This window comes from Panulirus ornatus, chromosome 16, assembly GCF_036320965.1.
Source record: "Panulirus ornatus isolate Po-2019 chromosome 16, ASM3632096v1, whole genome shotgun sequence".
In the NCBI taxonomy this organism is placed as follows: Eukaryota; Metazoa; Arthropoda; class Malacostraca; order Decapoda; family Palinuridae; genus Panulirus; species Panulirus ornatus.
The window spans coordinates 34,863,993-34,877,614 of NC_092239.1; the positions used below are offsets into that span (position 1 = coordinate 34,863,993).

Sequence of the window (13,622 nt, forward strand, 5' to 3'; positions counted from 1 at the left end):
CGTACGTCATCTCACGGGTTCGCACTGTCGTGTGCATTTTTGCCCCCATGAAGGAAACAGTGTGTCAGTTTGTTTGACTGTTTAAATATTTGTTTGAATACACAGAGAGCTAGCTAGTGTGTGTGTGTGTGTGTGTGTGTGTGTGTGTGTGTGGAGGTAAACTGGTAGCAGCCCCGTGGTGCCTCCTGTCCTATCAATTCCTCCTCTCTCTCTTTCACACACACACACACACACACACACACACACACAGAACTTCCTCCCATCCTCATGGAAGAATTTCATTAATCGCCTACTCAGATCTTACTACCCGATAACACTCCTCCTCCTCCTCCTCCTTCCCCCACCACCCATCCACAACCACCACCTCCGCCTCCTCCTCCTCCTCCTCCTTCTCCTTATAATCGGCAAACACGTCCGAATGTTTCTTTGTTACATGGGTTGCGACACGTCTTCAGCTGGCCAGGTAACACATACCGCGGCCGAAGTAAGGCTGGACAGATCGGTGAGGGAATGTGCTGCTATCATGACTACAATCAAGCCTCCTCTATGGTAAAAGTCCCGTTTTCTGTTGGATCTCTAACTCAATGGTCTTTATTATGTATGGCGAGTGTGGCATAGAAACCGTTTGTTTGCTGGTCTCTAGTTGATTGGTGGATGGAGAACATGACAGGTCATGTTGTTCTCTAGTTTCCTCTGTACTCTCAAGTCCATCCGGTACATAGCGTGATCGAGGTCGATCGAGACCAGTGTCCATATGTAGGTCGATTTTTTTTTAAACCAGTATAGCCCGGCCTTTCATCACAAGGCTATACGGAAATAAGTGAATCGTTCGAAACAACTTTATGTCTTCGTTCATGGATGATATTACCCTTGGATAATTCTGTGTATTACAGTTATCAATCATATATGTTCGATTATGTCTGCGACATCCAAGGCCTTCGTTAGCAAGCTGAACTGCAACGCCACACGAAGTTACATCGTCTTCCGCCCTTGGCGTAAGTACCTACCTTCCGATAAGTCATTAACACCCAGCGCCCGCAGGCGTTGGGTTGAGAAACGAACCTCTTTTGCAACAGGTATATAAAACTCGGGCTGGCTCCCCCTGGTCCGCGCGCCAGCCGGACCCAGAGAAGCCGCCTGGTACTACACACACACACACATACCAACGGACGCCAAGATCATATACGCTCAAAATCACCCTCTGGTCTTATCCCTAACCCTGGAAATACATCGAGTAGTTTTGTTCGTGATTGTCACACGTGCCCGTTGAACCAAGTGCCCGTGGTGACAGTGTGAGAGGGGTAACGCGCGCATCTGTAGGTGTAACGTAACAGCCACAAATACCACGATTCACAGTAGCGGAAATATAGAATGTCATTTCACTCCCAGTTTTTACATTCCTCTGATTCACCGGCCGCCACCAGGACTTCCCATGAGTAACATTATAACACGAGAATCTTAATCGTGAGTAATGATGTTTCCTAGAAGGCCGCACGTCATCAAAATTAATGTTTATACTGGGAAATGGTGATGTTAGTGATGTATATGTGACAGCTGTGTTTGCGCCCTTTCTCCATCCCCTTTGTTAGCCCAGGGGAGCACGTTAGACCCCTTCTATTCTTACACCGCAAAAATGATCCGCAACACATGTATAGAGCGTTTTTATTGCGTTTTTTTGTAATTCTTTTTATTAACGCGCAGAGCGTCGAGTTATAATCGCGGGCGATATTTCCTGGAGGCTAAACGTTGCATCACTGCCGAGACGTGCGCCAAATCTAGCAGAAGATGCCACCGCTCACCGGATACGTCAATATCTATACTCCCGCATTAACGTCTCATAGATTCTTTTCGCTTCAACTTCCACAAGAAGTAATTTGAGTTCATTATCAATCGCTCGAAATTGTCTGATTTGGAGAAAACCTTCTATGGTAATCGTATTAATAGTGCGAAGAGGTAGGAGTGGACGTGTGGCATCGAGCGATGTGGAGGGTGGTCGGACATGACTGAGGATCGAGTCTTGGTTACGAAGGGAATCATTTGCCATCCCGGTGTGATCAAGGCGCTGGCAGTCCCCGTAGTCATCAGATCCCGCGAAGTGATCCATTGCTCGAGTACAAGAGATCAGTCATTAACAAGTGTGCATTATGTATGTGTGTGTGTGTGTTGTCGCATTGTGAAGTGCTTAATATCCGAACTGGCTGGTGGCAACGGAGTGTTGCCACCAGCAAAGGTTTTATTCCGCTCTGGGAAGTGCAACTCTCGCTTTCGTGTACGAATCCTGGATACGACACCTCTGGATTATAAGTGACTTACCAGGTAACTTATGTACTTAACGAGTGAACTGGTCCTGGTTGTATATCATGTTCGGTATTTCCTGGGGGGGCCGCGGTGTGAGGAATCTAGCAATAAAATCCGATCGCATATGTATGTGTCCTTGGCGTGCGCGCGTGATGCACGGCAGGAGCGAACATCATAAAACTTTTATGTAGATCATATTTGGACACCGCCAGGGCCAAGAGGGCTTCCACACAGCAGCGCGTGTGATGAAAATGTATAGGAAGATCTTGCACGATCCCGAAGCACTTGTTACTTGAACGTATCAATTGGAACATTGGGCAGTTCGAGGCGTGACTTTAAGTCACGCGTCAACCTTTGTAAAAAAAAAAAAGAGAAGAGAGAAAAGAAAAGAACCACAATTTGATAATGATCAAAGCAGTGTTCAGTTACTCTCCTTATTATTATAACTTAAGTCCTTGGCAGCGGCGGAGTGGATGTTGCGTTGATGGGAGTGTGCGTTAGGGGCCATCACAGACGTGTATTAACACCGCACGCCGACCACGCGTGCCCGTGTCGGCCAAGTGTCTGTCAGTTCCGACAACGGTGAGAGCAGTGGGGGCGCGCGTGGGTTAGCACTGTGTGCCTGCGTCACGTTTTGTGTCCGCCGCTGGGGGTGGCGGGTGGCTGTGGGTGGTGTGGGCGGCGGGCGGGTGGGGGCTGTAGATTAAAATAAAGTCGGATCATCTTGGTGTGGGGCACAAAGGGTCACGGAGGTTGCTGAATGTCGTTATTGATCTTCGCCTGTTATTAAGACCTTGATATCGCGTTAATTGTGGCGTTAATGATTTACGGACGACTTTGTAAACAACGACTCGGACTGGAAGCATTGTCTCGCGGAGGTAGGGAACATGTAAGGGACGGAGAAAAGCGTATATAATTGAGTGTGCTGGAGGAGGTGGAGTAATAGGGCAGCCAAGATTCCCGCCACCACCTTGGTGCCACCCCCGGGGCATAGCTATTTCACTGCCCTGCCTCGCGACGTGTCCTTAAGGCCCTACCATTATTAACGCGTTGCCTTCCCTCGCAGACTTCAGGTTTCCATCAGACTGGAGTCTCCTGTCGACCGAGGAGTAAAGTTTAACCTGTCGAGCACGTCGATTTTCTCAGACGTGGCGATTGTAGACAGCAGGATCACAGCACATGCGTATGTGGTGTGCTTGAACACTTGAACATTTTTTTTTTTTTGAAGTTGACTGAAAACGGAGTGTTAGTGGTAGTGAAGTAACATCATAAGTGAACATTCAGGGAGGACGCGAGGAAGTCAGTCGACCATGATGTCACCCTACACCCCAGAGGACTTCCAGAAGAGTCCGCGTCAGAAGAGCCCTCGCTGGCAGACCTACAAGTCGCCGTTCATAGTAAGTGTTGGTTAACATGAGGGTCTGGTGTTGCCTGCATCCATATTATTGACTGGTGGATCCAAGTGTTTGTTGTTCTTGTGCGTGTGTGTGTGTGTGTGTCTGTGTGTCTTTGTGCTCCCCCTTTTCTCTCTCTCTCTCTTTCTCACACTCGCGCGCGCATAGGCTTCAGTGGTGACCATGGCTCACGCAAGGGCAAGCCCGGGTTCGACTCCTGGGGACGCGGCTGTCGGCCCACAGGCAATCCCAGGTGTTCACTTTCCCCACCTCGGAGCGGATCGCTATATGGGTACCAGGCTTGACCTGGGTTCAGTGTGTGTGTGTGTGTGTGTGTGTGTGTGTGTGTGTGTGTGTGTGTGCTCACACTACGAAGGTAGTATAGTCAGTTAAGCCGCCCTTCGTTGTCTCATTCCGTAGTGGAGATAGTTGGTGCGATGCCGTCTTCCGGTAGTGGCATTGTTTGGTTAAGAGGCGACCATTAAGATGCCCCGGTGGTGGTGTGGGAACCGGCAGGGCCGAATTGCCCCAAGCACCACCACCCCAAATGCTATCTTATCTATCCCCTCTCGCCCGACTATACCCGACTCGCCCGACCGACTCTGACGGATCCGTCGGGCCATTAAGTTGACCGTGGATCTTGCCATGGTGTATGGCGGTGTCCGAACCCCATCGTTTTATACCTGGGCGTAGATCCTGATGGCTGACCGCCCCGTCTCTCTCTCTCTCTCTCTCTCTCTCTCTCTCTCTCTCTCTCTCTCTCTCTCTCTCTCTCTCTCTCTCTCTCTCTCTCTCCTGTTGCAGCTGTCGCTCCTGTTGTGTGGTTCCTGGTCCTCTCTGATGAAGCTGTTGCTGCCCTCTGTTTTTTTTAGTTCCTGTTCAACTGCTACTGCTGCTGCTTTTCTAGTTGCTGCTGCACCTTCCTTTCCTACAGATGTTCTCACTCATCTGTTGTCTTTTTTTGCTGCTACTGTTAGTCATTACCGTTGCTGCCCCCTAACCGTTTTGGCGTCCCGTTGGAAGAGACGATGTGAGATAGAGGGATGAGTCCAGTGCAGAGAAACTGTATCCTTTTAAAGAAATCATACAAGAAGTATCAGTTATGTGTATATTTTGCCTGAAGGAGAGATACTACAGTCGTAGTTTAACCCGTCGTAATTATGAAGGGGTCGGTGATAGCTGGCACGTACGATGCACGACCTTGAAGTACGATGGTACGACTTTTGGGTCATACCCAAGGGTCGTAACGTCGTGATCAAGGGTCGTACTGGCGTGCTCAACTGTCGCATACCACCGTGGCCGAGGGTCGTGTCCCGCCGTGCTCAAGGGTCGTACCTCCATGCTCAAGGGTCGTACTTCAATGCTCAAGGGTTTTGACATATCAGTCTCGGTCATTGCCAGGTGTGGCTGATCATGGCTGTTCGCCTCATCCATTTCAACACCATTTTTGGCAAAACTTCTGTCCCCTGTCGCCAGCCCTGGGTCTGGTCTAATTGAACGATAACCTCACACTGCTTGAACGAAGATTTAAGATGGAAGAGCATTTGTAGCCCATTAACGTGCCGATTTATTTTCTTTTTTCTTCGCCTCAGGTCATTATATGTGAAAGGAATTCTTAGATGAAGTCTGGACTGGGTTTGTTCATGCGGATATTGTGAATGATGTACCTCCTTGTGCATACTGTACCACCATGTGGATACTGTACCTCCTTGTGGATACTTAACCATCGTGTGGATACTGTACCTCCTTGTGGATACTTTACCATCATGTGGATACTGTACCTCCTTATGAGTAATGCACCATCGTGTGGATACTGTACTTCCTTGTGGATACTTTATCATCGTGTGGATAATGTACCAACGTGTGGATACTGTACCTCCTTCTGGATACTTTACTATCGTGTGGATACTGTACCTCCTTGTGGATAATGTACCATCGTGTGGATACTGTACCTCCTTATGGATACTGTACCACCATGTGGATACTGTACCTCCTTGTGGATACTTTACCATCGTGTGGATACTGTACCTCCTTGTGGATACTTTACCATCGTGTGGATACTGTACCTCCTTGTGGATACTGTACCATCATGTGGATACTGCACCTCCTTGTGGATACTGTACCATCATGTGGGTACTGTACCTCCATGTGGACACTTTACCATCGTGTGGGTACTGTACCTCCTTGTGGATACTGTACCACCGTGTGGATACTGTACCTCCTTGTGGATACTGTACCATCGTGTGGGTACTGTACCACTATAAAGATAGTGTACCATCGTGAGGATGCTCGTGTGGACGCTCGCGTGGAGGATGCTCGTGTGAGCGCTTGTGTGGGATGCTCGTGTGGATGGGCGGACGTCAAGTGGGTTTGCCCCCTCCGCAGCGCCCATGTCTATCCGTGTCCATCGCTCGGTAATCAGCGCATTACACCACCCCTCATGGGCACTGTTAGCGTGTTGGCTTCATTTGAATTCGATGAAACTAGTTTTCGAAGCGTGGAAAACCTTCACCTCTGTTTTATATGACCTTGGGCGTACAGCATCATGTTTTATATCCGGGCGTGGGTTGTTGAGTGAGGGCGGTGCCCCGCGATATTGGTTGTTCGGCCAGCATAACGTCTAGGGGGGGTTGGCGGGGCTTAGAGGTTGAAGGGGGTGCTATCGCTCGCCCGTACCCTCCCTGCAGTATAGTCCCACATCTCCCTTCCCTGTGAGTTAGGGTCAGCGATGTCACATATATAAGGTGGTATCATGTTGGTGCCCGCAGCGGCTGGGCACGAGTTGTGGAGGGGTGGGTGGGTCTCCCACACACACACACACACACACACACACACACACACACACACACCAAAGCCGTAGAGACCAGTTTAGCCCGACATCACACCTGCAATTAAAGGTCGTGAAAGTGATTGAAAAAGACATATCCTGGATCGCTTCACCCGTTGTTTAAACGAAGGCCAAAGTGGACTTGCCTCTGTTGGAGGTGCGTAGACACGACTCATAGATGGTTGATATATACATATAGGCAGTGAACACTACTATCCTCGACATTCCTCAAGCTTTTTATAAAGTACGCTACTAAATTCTATTAGAGAGAGAGAGAGATGCAAGACAGAATATGAAGAGGTGAAGTTGGAGAGTAAATGAAATGAGTTGTTAAATAACACATGATTCACAGGTAGGTAGCCACTGGGCTCCATGCGAGAGTGGGAGGACGATTTCTCGGGAGTACCGCAAGGTGTGGCATTAGGCTCAACCCTGAAATAACATTACCACACGCTGGCCCAGAGGCAAAAGAAAGTATAGGCAGATGTCTCACAGAAGACACGACAGTGTGGGAATGGATCAAGACCAGAAAATAACGTAAAAAAGGAGTCCTGATTCACCACCGGGGAGTCGTAAGAGCGTCTGAATTAGGAAGAAACAGAATGATCAAGGCAAAAGGAATAACCTTGAAGTACACCAGTGAAAGGTATCAGACCACATCATACGAGAGGTTGGCATATAAAAGATAAGAAACTGTTCCGTGGACTACCTGGAGTAGTGAGAAACATGCACAAGACAGCTGCATGAAAGATTTAAAAGAAAACTTGATGACGTGGTTGAAAACAGCGGCAACAGGATAGAAAATCATTGTGTATGTTGACGTACTCTCATTAGACACAAGAAGTGCGGTGAGTTCTACGCGCTATAGCACTTACTAATTAGGAAAAGCTCATCACAGGTACTCGTAGATAGGCAGCTACCTTCTCTTTTTAATTTCTCTTCTCCACTCCTCTGTTCCATCTTTTCCCTCCCATCTCGATTTTGTCTTCCGTTTTCTTCCATCTTTCTTTTCGGCTGGTGGCAATAGTTACAACACAGGGATGTGAATATTCCTCTTCTGGGTCACGAAGGAGCTTCTGACTGGTTACTCCCTTATCCTTCCGACAGCGCCCCTTCTCCTTCCGACAGCGCCCCTTCGTCATTCCGACAGGACCCCTCGCCACTGCGACAGCGCCCCTTCGCCAATACGACAGCGCCCCTTCGCCAATACGATGGCTGCCCTTCCCACGGCGTTATGCAAGGCTCGCATTGTTGTCACTGTTAAGGACTTCCTTGGCTTTATTGGTTCCTGTAGCGTGGCCGCAGGAGGCCTGTGGAGCGCCCCACTTTCTCCGGCGGAGATGCTGGAGGGCGTCACGCGGGGGAGGGGGCCCTGGTGCTAGTGTTGGTGGTGGGGATGACGCTGAGGGGCCCCCGCCGACAGATTTGATCATTCTTTCCCCCCAGCAACACGATAGTGAAGCACGTGTTTGAATTTCCCTGTGGTTATCGCCTCGAGTGCAGAGGCACGACCCTTAGGTATGGTTAGCCCTGGGCTTTTGACCTGATCCTTGAGGGTCAAGGTGCGACCCTTGGGTTCAAGTCGAAGACCAACCAGGTCATCGCTCCCAAGGGTTAAGACATAGATGACTGTACATAGGAACGTTAAGTATGTCGTTGGGGGGGTTAATGCCTGATGACCTTATCCCCCGGAAGCACTATGGAGCAACAGTTGCTTCGACAGAAGAAGATGGTAGGCTGGATTCTACGAACCGCCGAGACGAGACACGTCACACTAATGATGACGCTCTTTAAGGTACATATACTAACACGATTAGGATACTGGTATGTCTAAACACCACTTTTCATGACAGGTTTTAGGTGTCAGGGAAGACATGAGAGGGTAAGGTAGTTCCAAAGTTTAGCGGTGTAAGGAACGAAGTGAAAATCACAACTTGATGCCTTCACTACACCGGTCCTTAATGGGATGCGTTTAATTTATCACCTGAGAGCAGACGTTGCAGGTGTACATACATTTACTGATGATTTATGAACAGGTGTATGAGTCATGGATAAATTATTTCCGTTTAGATGGTGTAAGGCAGCCACATTGAAAGCATCAGTGCTCAGTAAAAATGCTGCAATATTTTGATACTGAAGTACATGATTTCGGGATTTACTTTTACCTGTTTACGTCAAAATTTGATTACCTTTTTATTACCTCACTGGTAATCTAAGTACCGCCACTTTTCTTAAGTTCCTCTATTCAACTTTCTAGTACTAATACTTTTCTTAAGTAACTTTTTTCTGGAGAAAGTAAACGTGTACTTTGTTACTTTTTTTCCGGACGTATCGTTACTTGCTGCTGGGAGCGAATGTGTTTGTCTTATATCATAAGTAACGTTACGTCATATGTCATGTCATATGCCATGCCATGCCAACTACGTCATGTTCAAGCGTCGTACCGTCATGTTCAAGGATCGTACCGTCATGTTCAAGGGTCGTACCGTCATGTTCAAGGGTCTTACCGTCATGTTCAAAGGTCGTACCGTCATGTTCAAGTGTCGTACCGTTATTCCCAAGGATTGTACCGTCATGCCAATTGGTATGCATGGTACGGTGAGGCACGAGAAGCACTCCTGGTGTCACGTGTCACAATCTGAGACGTTTAATATCCGTGGAGGGGGTGGTGGTTGCGTGGGCGCTACGCCTCCGTGACACCTGACACGCCCTTCCCCAGCTGCGCCTCTCTCCTCCAGGAGGAACCCCTTCCTCCCATACCTACAGATTATAACATTGGAAATCGAAGCCAGAGATGTCAATAAGGGCATTCTGATCCTCGCTGCATACAGAGGCGTGCTGGAGAAGGGACGGCTTGCTCCTCTTGACGAGCGGAGGGCGGAAGAGTGGTCAAAAGTGTCGCTTGCAAGACTATATAGAAGTCCAAGGGTGGCTCTGGGGGGGAGATTAGAGAGGGAGACAGTGCAGCATTAGAGTGCGAGGGGGGAGTGTTGTAGTTGATCCTATTGGCTGTGTGTCTGTGTGTGTGTGTGTGTGTGTGTGTGTGTGTGTGTGTGTGTGGTGGTAGGGGCTTGTGTAAAGAGGATGAGTCGCTCGTAGTAATAAGCTGCCTCCGTCCACGACTCCTCAGCAACCCCGGGTTTGCAACACAGGGAAGACCTGAGACGAGAGGCCTTAACTGCATTTCCACCTCAGCCCAGGACGCCGGGTTGGAAGCACATCACTTGATTAGACTGATGAGTGAGATGAGTAAGCGGAGTGGACGGGGAGGGGGTCGTCACGGCTGACTTGCCGTGCTCGCATGTTCTCGATGGTGTCGAGGTCATGGACGCGCCACAAGAAGCGGCGTCGCACAGGTGAGATCACGTTAGTGTGAAAGAATGTGATGTCGAACAGGTATATAGAGGGACAGAATCTCTGCTCCTCGCCACTACGAACGCGTCTACGAACGAGTCAACAGGTTACACATATTTACTTTTTTTTTTAACCTCTGAGGTGTATCATCTTTCCAAGTCTACGGAGGCGTGTGGCTCCATATGAACAGCAGAGTTGGTGCGGAGCCAGGTGGGTGAGTGAGGGAGGTAGGGAGGGAGGGAGGGGACTCGGGCGTGTTTGTGTGTTCGTGTGGGTGAGCTCCTGACACTGGCCCACTGACCGCCACTCCACGCCAGGCCAGGCCAGGCCAGGCCAGGCCAGTTCCCCCATCCTGACTACACACACTGCTGAGGCCTCGCCAGGTTTTTGTACGTGGGGGCAGGAGGAGGAAGGAGGAGGAGGAGGAATGTTGCTGTAACACAAGCGTTAGACAGACGACCTTCACTCTCCCGCTCGAGGGACATCTGCCACACGGCGTTCGTTGCACCTGGGGTGCAGGAGGCAGCGTTCACCGCAACTGGGGCGCGGGGGTACGGCAGACAGCTTTCACTGCTGCACCAGCGCTGGGGAGGTGGAGAGGTGGTAGGCAACCTTCACACCGCCACCACCAGTGCTAGAGGAGTCGGGGAGGGGTATAGCTGACGGCTTTGTCAAGTGTATTGTGCTCTCTCTCTCTCTCTCTCTCTCTCTCTCTCTCTCTCTCTCTCTCTCTCTCTCTCTCTCTCTCTCTCTCGCTGTCAAGCTCCTCTCCCTGTCCCAGATTGCTGTTTTTTCCCCCTATGCCTCACCCACACGTGGGTTGCTGGCATTCAGCCTACAGACACACACGCTGTCTCTCTCCTCCTCAGACATAAACACACAGCAACACGACCTTCTTTTCTCAACCCCTACCTGTTTCCTGCGGTGAGCGCTACGCGCTAGCCACGCCTGCTGGTAGGTAAATACTCCTTTAGGCACTATCCTGCTGTTTGGTGTTTTCCCGTCCCAGTAACCCTCCCTGACAGCGTAATTATAGTCGGTAGCAAACTGCGTTCAGCTTCCGTATGCTTCGCTCCCTCCCTAATCATATCTATTACCACCGTTAGCGTCCTCGGCTGAGTAGCGAGCCCCGGCGAGGTGCGCAGAAACAATTAGATGCGGTGCGCTGCGGGTGCCTGACGTCCATGACAGGAGCGTGTCGGCCGCCCGGCGTAATATATTGGCAGGTTTATCAGAGGATAACCCACACTGGTGGCTGGCCTCCCGCGGGGCGGCGCCAGTAATGTTGATATCATGGTAATTATTGCACTCCTTCATCCCCGGCCAGCGACGACGGCCAGGTGAGGAGGGGGCCCCGTCCAGCGACAGGTGAGGCTTCTCCCCGTTCATCCCCGCTGCATCTGCTTCAGCGTGGATGTTCCCGTCGTTTCAGCGAGCGGGTTTGGCTAAGGGACTAGCGAGTAGTTTGACCGTGGTGGTCTACGTGGGGCATCTAGCGAGGCCGAGGAGGCTTCCATGAGCGCGGTTGACCGGCGACCCTGAACTCAACGGCTTGGACTCAGCTCCCCGAGCTGTGACTGTGGAGGACCCGAAAGAAGACTGCACCCGGTAGCGTACTCCTGGCTGGTGTGGTAAGGGTCGAGGGAGGGAACGGACCATCCACTGGGCCTCAGCGCTGGGCTGTAGCCAGGCGAATCTTCCACAACAGGTGTTAAGCTTCGTGGTTTTTGTCCGGGGATATTTATATATTTTTTTCTTTACGGGATTATTTGACGTCTAGCCACGTCACGTCATGTCTCACAAGTCCGTGGTTGTCGTCTCGCGCGGTCGTTTTTCCCGTACTGCTTAACGCCGTCGCCTGACTTCCGGGTCGACGTTACTTGTCTGCAGATGATGCTCTTGTTAGAGGCGGTGTTGCCGTCATACGGGGGTTTTCTCGCGGTGTTGCCGGAGAGTGATGATGCCTCGCCCTACTGCCTCACCCCGTCCAATGGTATCGTCTCCTGTCGTGCTAGTCGGTGTGGCCGTCTTTGCTGTGCGATATTGACAGGATAGAGCGGCCGTCTTAGGACAGAGCCCCACGAGTGAAGAACACATCCCTCCCCTTACAAATAGATATCTATGAATACATAATCGCAAGAGCCCTTGCTGGGCTTGCGACAGCTGGCAAATCTTTAGAACATCATCACTGTATCCCGGATGTGACTTATCACCGTATCTCCTGGTGCTGCTGTTGTGAACGTATCGTGTTATTGCCTTTTAAGCAACGTTGGTTAAGTGTGTTGCCGGACCTGCTGGCCGTTCCTGTTATGTCCTTGTATTTTTGTTGCGCCCCGGGGAGCTGTGTGCGCAGGTGTGTTGCGAGGCATTGCCGCTTATCTGGCCTGGGTGGTGTTGACGCCTTTCCCGGTGGTGCTTGACATATTGGTCCGTGGAAATGTTGTTGGGGGGAGGAGGAGTTGCCTGGGTTCAGGGAAGAGGTGTTGGAGGACGGGGAGGGTAGGGAGTGGGGGGGAATCTGACATCCAACCCTCCCCTGTTCTCGTTCGCTGGGGATAGTGTTTGCTGATAGTGTGGTTGGTGTTGGTATCTTAGGAGTTTTTTTCGTCCATACCTTTGGTATCTTGAGGTTTTTTTTTTCAGCCTCGGTATCTATTAAGAGTTCTCATCCCCAGCTTCGTTATCAGAGGGGTTTCGTAACGTAACCTTGGTAGTCATCGTATCGTGAAGCCTACGTTTTTTCTGCAGATAATGAGTCCTTTCGCCACGTCTTCTCTTAAGGGTCAAGTCGAGAGACAGGTGATCGTACCCAAGGGTTGTGCACCGACGTGCTCAAGGGTCGTACCGTCGTGCTTGAGGGTCGTACCATAGTGCTCAAGGGTCGTACCGCGTACTCAAGGATCGTACCATCGTACTCAAGGGTTGTACCGTCGTGCTCAAGGGTCGTACCGTCGTACTCAAGGATCGTACCATCGTACTCAAGGGTTGTACCGTCGTGCTCAAGGGTCGCACCGTCGTGCTCAAGGATCGTACCGTCGTACTCAAGGGTTGTACCGTCGTGCTCAAGGGTCGCACCGTCGTGCTCAAGGGTCGTACCATCGTGGGTCGTACCGTCGTGCTGGCTAAGTTCAGACGGTGTCCAGCCGTGGGATATTTGTATTTGCATCTGTCTGCAGGGAGAAATATAATAGAAATTTCTGTATTGGTCCCTTCTGACCGACCTTGGGTATGCCGTCTGCAAGACTCATAATTGTTTGCAGCGGGAGCTGGATTAGTCTCGTCCCTAGGGAATACACCCTTATGGATCGTAATCGTAGTTACGCTAATTACTATGCTAATCGTGTCGGTACTACAGTTAATGTTGTCATGTTTTACATACAAGACATTTAACGTTTTCATATCGCAGATTGGAATCTTGTTGCTGGCGTCTGCCACATGAGATTTTTTTTAATGTTTCTTAAATTACTATCATTTATATGCTTCCTGCCGTTACATTCTATCACTTTGATTTCTAAAACTTTGATAACCCCCATGATATGATCTTTGGCCAGGTGAGGGTTGGCCAACCAGGGCCAATCCTCGGCCAGGTGAGAGGTATGGCCCACCACGGGCAATCCATGGCCAGGTGAGGGTTGGCCAACCAGGGCTAATCCTCGGCTAGGTGAGGTTTGGCCCACCAGGGCCAGTCCTTGGCCTGATAGCGCTTGGCCATCCCCATGGCCAGGTAACGTAAGAGCCAACACTTGGTG

General features: G+C 50.4%; 1 protein-coding gene across 6 annotated transcripts in view; it reads left to right on the plus strand.

Annotated features, from left to right (window-relative positions):
* Positions 1-13,622, plus strand: part of LOC139754241 (uncharacterized) — a 310,706-nt gene that overhangs the window by 193,201 nt on the left and 103,883 nt on the right. The window lies entirely within an intron of this gene.